Source organism: Octopus sinensis, linkage group LG14 (assembly GCF_006345805.1).
Source record: "Octopus sinensis linkage group LG14, ASM634580v1, whole genome shotgun sequence".
Lineage (NCBI taxonomy): Eukaryota > Metazoa > Mollusca > Cephalopoda > Octopoda > Octopodidae > Octopus > Octopus sinensis.
Window position 1 is genome coordinate 67,194,746 of NC_043010.1, and position 9,821 is coordinate 67,204,566.

Below are 9,821 nucleotides of genomic sequence, written 5' to 3' on the forward strand. Positions count from 1 at the left end.
TTTCATTTCTGTTACTTTCAGTATGTATTTATATACACAAGAGGTGAGGACTGAAATCCTTATACTTCATTTACTGTATATATCTGTGTGTGTGCATGTATTTATGTATGTATATGTATATATATATATATATGTATATATGCGTATATGTATGTCTATATATATGTGTATATATATATATTTACATATTTATATATATGTAAAAAGATTCAAGCGAGGTCATTGCCAGTACCAACTGACTGGCCCCCCGTGCCGGTGGCACGTAAAAAGCACCCACTACACTCTCGGAGTGGTTGGCGTTAGGAAGGGTATCCAGCTGTAGAAACACTGCCAGATCAAGATTGGAGCTTGGCGCAGCCATCTGGTTCACCAGTCCTCAGTCAAATCGTCCAACCCATGCTAGGATGGAAAGCGGACGTTAAACGATGATGATGATATATATATATATCATCATCATCATCGTAGAAAGAAGACTGTCATATATGTGTATATTTGTGTGTCCCAACATTGTTGACAACTGATGTTGCTGTGTTTATGCTCCCATAACTTAGCGGTTCGGTAAAAGACACTAATAGAATAAGTACTGGGCTTACAAAGAATAAATCCTATGGTCGATTTTTTTTGATCGAAGGTGGTGCTCCAGCATGATTGCAGTCACATGACTGAAACAAGTAAAACAATAAAAAAACTATGCCATTTTAATCCTGAACAAGGTCGGGTATCTTTGCTAGTGTTTAATAAGAAAATACCTTAAATACTTAAGTTTTAACATCATATCCTTCAAAATAGTCCCCTTACACAGTAGTACATTGGTCCTAGCATTCCTGCCATTTGAGAAATCTGGCCTGGAAATTGTTTTCCATAAGCAAATCAACGATTTTCTGCAATTCACTCTGGATCTTGATAATGGTATTAAAATGCTGAAAGGCAGCGAGCTGGCAGAATCATTAGCACGCTGGGCAAAATGCTTAGCGGTATTTCGTCTGCTGCTATGTTCTGAGTTCAAATTCTGCCGAGGTCGCTTTGCCTTTCATCCTTTCGGGGTCGATAAATTAAGTACCAGTTTCGCATTGGGGTCGATGTAATCGACTTAATCCGTTTGTCTGTCCTTGTTTGTCCACTCTGTGTTTAGCCCCTTGTGGGTAGTAAAGAAATAGGTATTAAAATGATGACCTTTGAGCTGCATTTTCGTCTTGGGGAAAGAGATGGAAGTCTACAGGTGCTAAATCTGGTGAATGGGGTGGGTGCAGAAGCAATATCATGTTGTTTTTGGTGAGAAACTCATGAGTGAGGAGAGCTCGGTGAAGGTGCATTGTTGTCAGTGAGAATCCATTTCTTCATGCTTCACAGATCCTGTCACTTTCGCCAAGTGTCCTCCTTCAAACATTTCAAAATGTCACAGTAGCACCTTCGATTAATGGTCTGGCCTTGGTAGATGAATTCTCGATGCACAATATCATGATATATATATATATATATGTGTGTGTGTGTGGAGGCGCAATGGCCCAGTGGTTAGGGCAGTGGACTCATGGTTGAAGGATCGTGGTTTCGATTCCCAGACCGGGCGTTGTGTGTGTTTATTGAGCAAAAACACCTAAAAGGTCCTCGAGGCTCTGGCAGGGACTGGTGGCGACCCCTGTTGTACTCTTTCACCACAACTTTCTCTCACTCTCTCTTCCTGTTTCTTGAGTAACGCTACGATGGACTGGCGTCCCGTCCAGCTGGGGGGAACGCATACACAGAAACCAGGAAATCAGGCCCATGAGCCTGGCTAGGTTTGAAAAGGGCGACCTTTATCATTTTATATATATATATGTAAAAATTAACGCTTCTTTTTTCCGAGCTGAGATTCGAAACCGAATCTAAGGATTCTTGCTCATCTGATCCAATACTGGCCAAACAGTGATGTTTGTGGTAGGTCTTCCAGATCGCTCATCGTCTTCTAGGGACGTTCTTCCGCTTTTATATATTTTTTAAATACTTCAAATTAAAAGGGTCTATTTCAACTGAAATGTGACAAAAGGGTTAAAACACTGCTGAACATGGTGTTCATTAATCATCAGCATCAAAAGAGCATATTATCTGAGAGGAAATTATATAAAGCAGACTTTCATGATACTTGCAGTGGAGTTTGGATCCAAGATAAGAAATTTTGAAAGTACAGGTGCCTTGTCATTTTTGTTTGTGTTTTCACAACCTTGTCCCAGGGAGATAGTAGAAGAGACAATCGAAATAAAATTGAGATGATGCATATACAAATGCATAAATAAATGGGTGCATGTGTGTGTGTGTGTATACACATTCATATACATATATATATATGTATGATTATGTATGTATATATATATATGTGTATATATATATATATATATATATATATAATATATATATATATATAATATATATATATATATTGATTGATTGATTCTAGTTTCAGCTCACGAGCTGTGGCCATGCTGGGGCATAATAACTAATATATGTATGTATACACATACATACATATATATATATATAGTGAGAATTTAAAAAAAAACAAAAAACGATGACAGGTGTGTAAACAACAAACAGGTGTATTAGTTTAACGTTCAGGAAGTGAGAAAGTCTTTTACGTTTCGAGCCTATAAACAGGGAGGAGTTGCATAATCAAATACCTGTATTCTGGAGAATTTCATCGTGTTGAAACAATTATAGCAATTAATAAATAACTGTCCAACCCTACTCCTTCTTCTCAACTCCAATTTCTTTGATTTTATATTCATACACAATGAATGGCCAAATTTAAACTTGGAAGTATATACTAATACTACCGATAGTACTGGGTAGTTCTGAAGGTGAATGAGCTTTATACTGTACTCTACCCTGTTTCTGATGGAATATAACATAACTATGTATATATAATACATATGCATGTTTGTATGTATACATATATACATGTATATAAATATATAGACACACACACATGTACACATATATATATAAGAATAGAATAAATAGAGTCAAAAGGAAGAGGAAGTACGATTCGACAGTTGTTTAATGACCACTGCACATGTTTTGATACTACATAGATCCATATATATACTCTATTATTATTATTATTATTATTATTATTATCATCATCAGGCAATGACCTGAATAATAATAATAATAATAATGATGATGATGATGATAATAATAATAATAATAGTAAAAAAAAAAGGTACTGAAACCTATTTGAAAATGATACCAGGCTTATCATCCCTACAGGAAGTGCAAAAAATCATGTTAACTGGAACGGCTCATGTTCTGAGAAGAGCGTTATTGCTGTGAAAACAACATCCATTCATGAATTTATTTATTCATTAATTTTTTAAATACGTATTTTACCTGTGAATTTGCATGTGTAATCTGGGAATGCATACAATGAGCTTCTCTGCCCTAGGTGTATGGAAAACACTCGGCGAGAAATAGAAGAAAATTGGAAGAAAGAAGGAAAAAATAATAATAATAATAATAATAATAATAATAATAAAAATGACACCAACATCGAAAAATACCCTAGGAATGAGAACCTAGGTTCTTAATACTGAGATCAGCCTTCTCCACTTAGTCCTATGTCTTCCTAGGTCTCCTTTTTCTACAGATAATTGGCACTTCTTTATGCAGCTGATCTCATCCATACATGTCACACATATCCACACCAGTGCAGCCTTCTTTCTCACACATTGCATCTTTGTTATTTTTGAGCTTTCTGATAACTCATCATGTCCGATGGCATCACTTTGTCTCCAACAATTTGGTGTGACACCAGTGCAGAATCACCTCCCAACAAGTCCTCCTAACGAGACATCTGCGTTGGCTGGGTCATGCCCTCCTTCATCAATCAGGAGAATTCATCTATGAAGCAAGTGCCCCAGCTCCCCTTCTGTGTTGGTGAAAGCAATGTGGTGAACAACGAAAAACCTGGCTGATGACAGTCAAGGCTGATCTGGAACCCAACCTAGGCCCCCATATCTACGGCATTCGCCACTGGAATAAGGAGTGGTTGGAGATCACGCGGTCATTAGCCTCAAATCGCCAGGTCTGGTCAGTGTTTATGTGAGATGCAGCATTGAGGATGAATGAAGCCAGCTCAACCCAGCCCAGGTGAATGCTGTCTCAAGACAAGACAAGACATTATATCTGATTCTTCTTATATTTTTTCTCTCAGCTCATTTACATCATTCTTGCACACTTACCATTGTACATCCAGCAGAGTATTGCTGACTCAATTTTTTTCTTTTACCAATTTTCTCATATCCTCTGCAGTCATGGTTCATGTTTCACTACTATACAGCATTGCAGTTCTAACACATGCCTCATATAATCTACCTTCCACTCTGTAGGAAAAGACCTTCGTCACCATCAATGACTGTAGCATTCTGAACTTTCTCCAACCTGTTATTACTTTGGATATTATACATTCAGAACAACCACCCTACCTGCTGATTATATCTCCAAAGTAACAAAAGCTATCATCTGTTACTACAGAAGTATCTGGGCATTTCAGAGAATCTATTTGTGTATTCATAGCATAGAATGCTCCAGTGAGTCTCATATAAAACTTAGATCTTCTGTTAGCTTGCCTGTGATTCCACTGCATCCCTTGTGTATCAAAAGGCTTACATTAGGTACAGCATATGGAGTTTATAACTACTCCTTTTTCTCTATATTGAGCAAGGCCAATTCTCAAATGATACCAAAGACCTGTTGTTCCTATTTACTAAAACTTTAATCTTTGTTAAGTTTATCTTGAAAGCTTCAGATTCTAGGTTTAGCTCCCATGCCAGGAATTTAGGTTCTAATTCTGCAATGGATTCATCTATGAGAACTACGCCATCAGCATATAGGAGTTCTCATAGACAGCCTGTCATAAACCTTTCCGTGTTAACCTGTAGGATTTACAGGGTAATTCTGATAATTTATTAAACCCAGGAACACTTGGACCAAGAATGCTTACATAACCATCTAAATAAATATATAGACTGAGACCCTATAACCTTGGCCATTTCTCTGATCTTATATAAAAGAATAAGATTTTTGAATTAAATTATGTGAATAATCACTGCTTTCTTACTTTTACTTTTTTTTTTGTTTTTGCAATAGTCAGTCCTTATTAAGTGGGCGGATCTATGATTAAAGGTATTCCAGCCTTTTCCATTTCGTCTTCCTACCAAAACACAATACACTTAAGACTTCACTGTCTCTGACAGTAAGACGTGATCTCGAAGGAAATTTAGCTTCTGTTTCTAGCGGCTGGAACCATCGTGTGGTGACTTTGCGAATGTATTTAAGGAAGAGAGATAATCGAATAGCAAGGGAAACAATTTAAAGGGAGATAATGACATAAATGTAAGGGACGCAACTTCGTTAAAAATTGGGTGTGCAGCTCGATTACACTCCCCTCCTAAATAAAATATACCTTTTTGACTCGGCAAAGACTTTTTTTTATTGATCTTCGTATTGACTTTCTTACATACTTCATTAGGGAACTCATTTTATCGATGTTTGTCGAATGGTAAAATTTTCCGTTTTTAGTGTTATGGAAATGAAACTCAACACACCGCCTCATAGTGGTATTCACTTACGCGCATACACATATTTACACACACACATGTACACATATACACGTAGCATTCTCTCACTCGATATATATATATATATACATATATTTTCTTTACTGCCCACAAGGGGCTAAACATAGAGGGGACAAACAAGGACAGACAAAGGGATTAAGTCGATTATATCGACCCCAGTGCATAACTGGTGTTTATTTATCGACCCCGAAAGGATGCAAGGCAAAGTCAACCTCAGCGGAATTTAAACTCAGAACGTAACGACAGACGAAATACCGCCAAGCATTTCTCCCTGCGCGCTAACGTTTCTGCCAGCTCGCCTTATATATATGTATTGTGTATATATATAATATATATATATATAATATATATATATATATATATATATTATATATATATATATTATATATATATATATAATAATTAGCAGAAGCCAGAGAGTGGCTCAAGGTCCGGGAGTTTCGTGTGTTGGTACATACCCGAGGTGATATCAAAAAGTTCCAAGACTATTTATGTTTAATAAAAAATAATTTATTTACCAAAATTTTAACATCATCTCCTTCGAGCAATACACCACTCCCACCATTTCTGCCATCTTTGGAATCCAGCCTGGAGGTCGTTTTCCGTAAGCGAGTCGAGGACCTTCTGCGATTCGCTCTTGATCTCGACAACGGTGTTAAAACGGCGACCTTTGAGCTGCATTTTGAGATGTGAGAAGAGATAGAAGTCTGAAGTCTGGCGAATAGGATGGGTGAGGAAGCGATACCATTTTATTTTTGGCGAGAAACTCACAAATGAGGAGGGCTCGATGGCAAAGTGCATTTCTTCCAGGACTTTAGGTTTGCCTGCCCGGACCCATACGACAAACTAACAACACCAGAAATGTGACAAGTGTTCCAGCTCGCTCATCATCTTCTATGGATGTTCTGCCGCATTTGAAGCGCCCATGACACTCGATACATTGCGTACGACCCGTTAGCTCATCGCCGTAAGCTTACCGAAGCATGCTCAATGTCTGTGTAGCAAACTTCCCAAGTTTAACGCAAAATTTCACATTGGCTTTTTGTTTTTGTCCATGACAATATCGCAGACTACAGCGCACACGTGATCACAAAAACACAAATTTTACAACTTGCGAAGTAAACACAGTGATGTCACTCATCACACTGCTTCATAAAGGTCACTGGTAGCTCTCACTTCGCATGTAACCGTCTGCTGCCATCTGTTGGCGCGCTACAGAACTAGTTCGGAAACATCTTGATACCACCTCGTAGGCGTATCTTATCGTGAAATGTTCGAAATACGGATTAGAAAAAAGGCCAACAACTGGTGAAGTGTCGTTCCTTGTGTTGCTTGCCTTGTTTTCCATTTGTTTCTTTCGTTGCTCGCATAAAAAGTCCTTATTCCATGTCCTTGTACATCGTTTTTTTTTGTTGTTTATGTTTTGTGACGTCCTGTGCCCATATATGCAGATGTATATGCGTATACATGTAAGTATATACGTATACGTATGTATATATGCACATATATATATCATTTCATATATATATATATAAATTATAATTTAGGGTATCTACGAGATACCGCCATGCTGAAAATAGCAGCCAAAATCTGACTCTAAAACTGCCATAAATGTTCATACAGCACAAGTAGAGAAGACAAAAAGACAAAATAAACTAACAAAAAATTACTGGATAATTCCAGATCCCGGATTTCTGGCTTTGCATTTAGAAATGCTTTGCCTCATCAGTGGAATATACGCAGAAAGTAACATAAATACACACATATATATACATACAACATACGAATACTTACATTTACGAACGTATACATACATATATATGTACGTATGCAACACAACCAGTTTAAATTGTCCGCTTCGTAACTCCCCGTGTGATATGGTTAAAACATCACCGCAGTAAATACAATGACGAAATATCCATCCCCAAAATATATTACAGAAGTTTTGAGACCTTTTAGGAGAGGCAGTTGTAACGGTCCCTGAATTATTGTAATTTTAGTATATCATTAATATACATCAAATAAGCTAACCTGCCAACTTTTATTATTTCAGATCCAAGGAGATGGTTGTAACACCACATTGAACACACCTTACTAAACGCTGCTTGTTACAGCTGACTCGTCTGCAGAAGCGGTCGGGACGTAAAGCCAATTTGGAAGCTTACTATGAAATAAAGTTTTGTGTTAAACTGGGTAAAAACGCTACATAAACTTATGAAATGCTCCGGACTGCTTAAGGATAAAGTCGTATGTGCCGAGCATCTATTTTGCGCTGGCAGAAGAGGCTAGGCAAAGTAAGTCAAACGGAAAGCTTAGCAAGGACATCATAACAGCAGGGTATCCTCGATAGCAAGGGTATCATCTACATCCACTAGGTTCCCCTAGACAAATAGTCAACAAAAAGTACGTTGTCGGGGTTTTGAGGGGCTTCTAAAAGAGATTTTGTTGCAACAGGCCAAAGCACCTGCACTAGTCCACAATTCCATCCTGGTATTTTTTTTCTCTAGTTTCAGCTCAGAGCTACGGCCATGCTGACGCACCGCCGTTTTGCTTCACTGTTATTACTAAGAGCCTCCTCTAATATGTGGCACTTGGTGAAGCATGGAGTTTGGTATAGCTACCTTCATTTGCACCTCTTGCCGTGATGTAGGTTCATCTGGGACTCTCGACAGAAAGAGGCCCAGCTTTGATTTAAAAACCCCTACATCTACTTTGTGCAAGTTCCTCAGACTCTTGGAGAATATTAAAAAGCTGTGGGCCTTGAAACCAGGCTGTTGCAGTAAATGGTCCTGAGAACGTGATGGCATTGCTGGGACCTTTGGCACTATGCAGTGTCGTCCCGTTCTGGAATTGGTGTAGCTTTCAATGCCAAAATTTGGCACAATCCCTTCCAGGATCTTCCAGATGTATATTACTGCATACCTCTCCCGTCTTCTCTCCAGGGAGAAGAGTCTTAACTGTTTCAACCTTTCCCAGTAGCTGAACTGTATTATTAATGTATATTTTCTATTTTCTCTCCCTGTTTATTTCTGTGTTCCTTTCTGTCAAAGAGCGTAGGCTCGAAACGTAAAAGACATTCTCACTCTCCGAGTGTTAAACTAATACACCTGTTTATTGTTTACACACCCGTCTTCATCTTTTTTTTTTGTAAATTCTCAAGGAGTGGCTGTGCGGTAAGTAGCTTGATTACCAACCACATGGTTCCGGGTTCAGTCCCACTGCATGGCACTTTGGGCAAGTGTCTTCTACTATAGCCTCGGGCTGACCAAAGCCTTGTGAGTGGATTTGGTAGACAGAAACTGAAAGAAGCCCGTCGTATATATGTGTGTATGTATATACAGTTGCGGCCAAAAAATCTGCTGACGAATTGGTAACGGAGTAAGTGGCATCATATTAACAAAGTACACTGCAGATATTCTTACTAATGTTTAGTAAACGAACCGTCACGTAAACAAATTCAAAACATTAGAGTTCGGCGGTTAAGCTTCGAAAGAAGGATAATTTAAGTATTGGGTCTATTACAAAGATTGTTAACAAGTCAAAACGTGTTGTTCACGGTATTCTTAAGGTCTACGATGATTGTGGTTCGTGTGAAGCAAGAAAGTATACAGGTAGGCCAAGAAAAACGACCATAGGTTTTGCAGTAAATCACTAAATCATCCATAACTTTTGTATTATCCTCTCAAATTACACCAAAATCTCAGACAATAACGAATAATATCGTATTTATTGTCTGTGAAAATTATAGAATATAAAACAACTTTGATAAAAAGCTATACCTACTTTTCTGACGAAAACAATGTCGTTCTGAACATTTTGGCCGCAACTGTATATATATTTGTGTGTCTGTGTTTGTCCCCCCAACATTGCTTGATAACCGATGTTGGTGTGTTTACGTCCCCGTAACTTAGTGGTTCGGCAAAAGAGACCGGTAATCGGTGTTGCGGCCAAAATGTTCAGAACGACATTGTTTTCGTCAGAAAAGTAGGTATATATATATATATATATATATACGACGGGCTTCTTTCAGTTTCCGTCTATCAAATCCACTCACAATGCTTTGGTCAGCCCAAGGCTATAGTAGATGACACTTGCTCAAGGTACCACGCAGTGGGACTGAACCCGGAACCATGTGGTTGGGAAGCAAACTTCTTACCACGCATCTTGTTAAAATTTCTCATCAACCATATAGTTTTCACAGAGTGTTAG

The 9,821-nt window shown here is 38.2% G+C and overlaps 1 long non-coding RNA gene across 1 annotated transcript in view; it reads right to left on the minus strand.

Moving 5' to 3' along the window:
- The window catches only part of LOC118766036, an 18,496-nt gene continuing 8,675 nt past the window's right edge, over positions 1-9,821 (minus strand). Inside the window, exons 2-3 of the long non-coding RNA XR_005001963.1 lie at positions 8,688-8,696; positions 1-14 (exon numbers count right to left, since the gene is read on the minus strand). This is a non-coding gene — a long non-coding RNA (uncharacterized LOC118766036). The remainder of the gene's footprint in view (positions 15-8,687; positions 8,697-9,821) is intronic.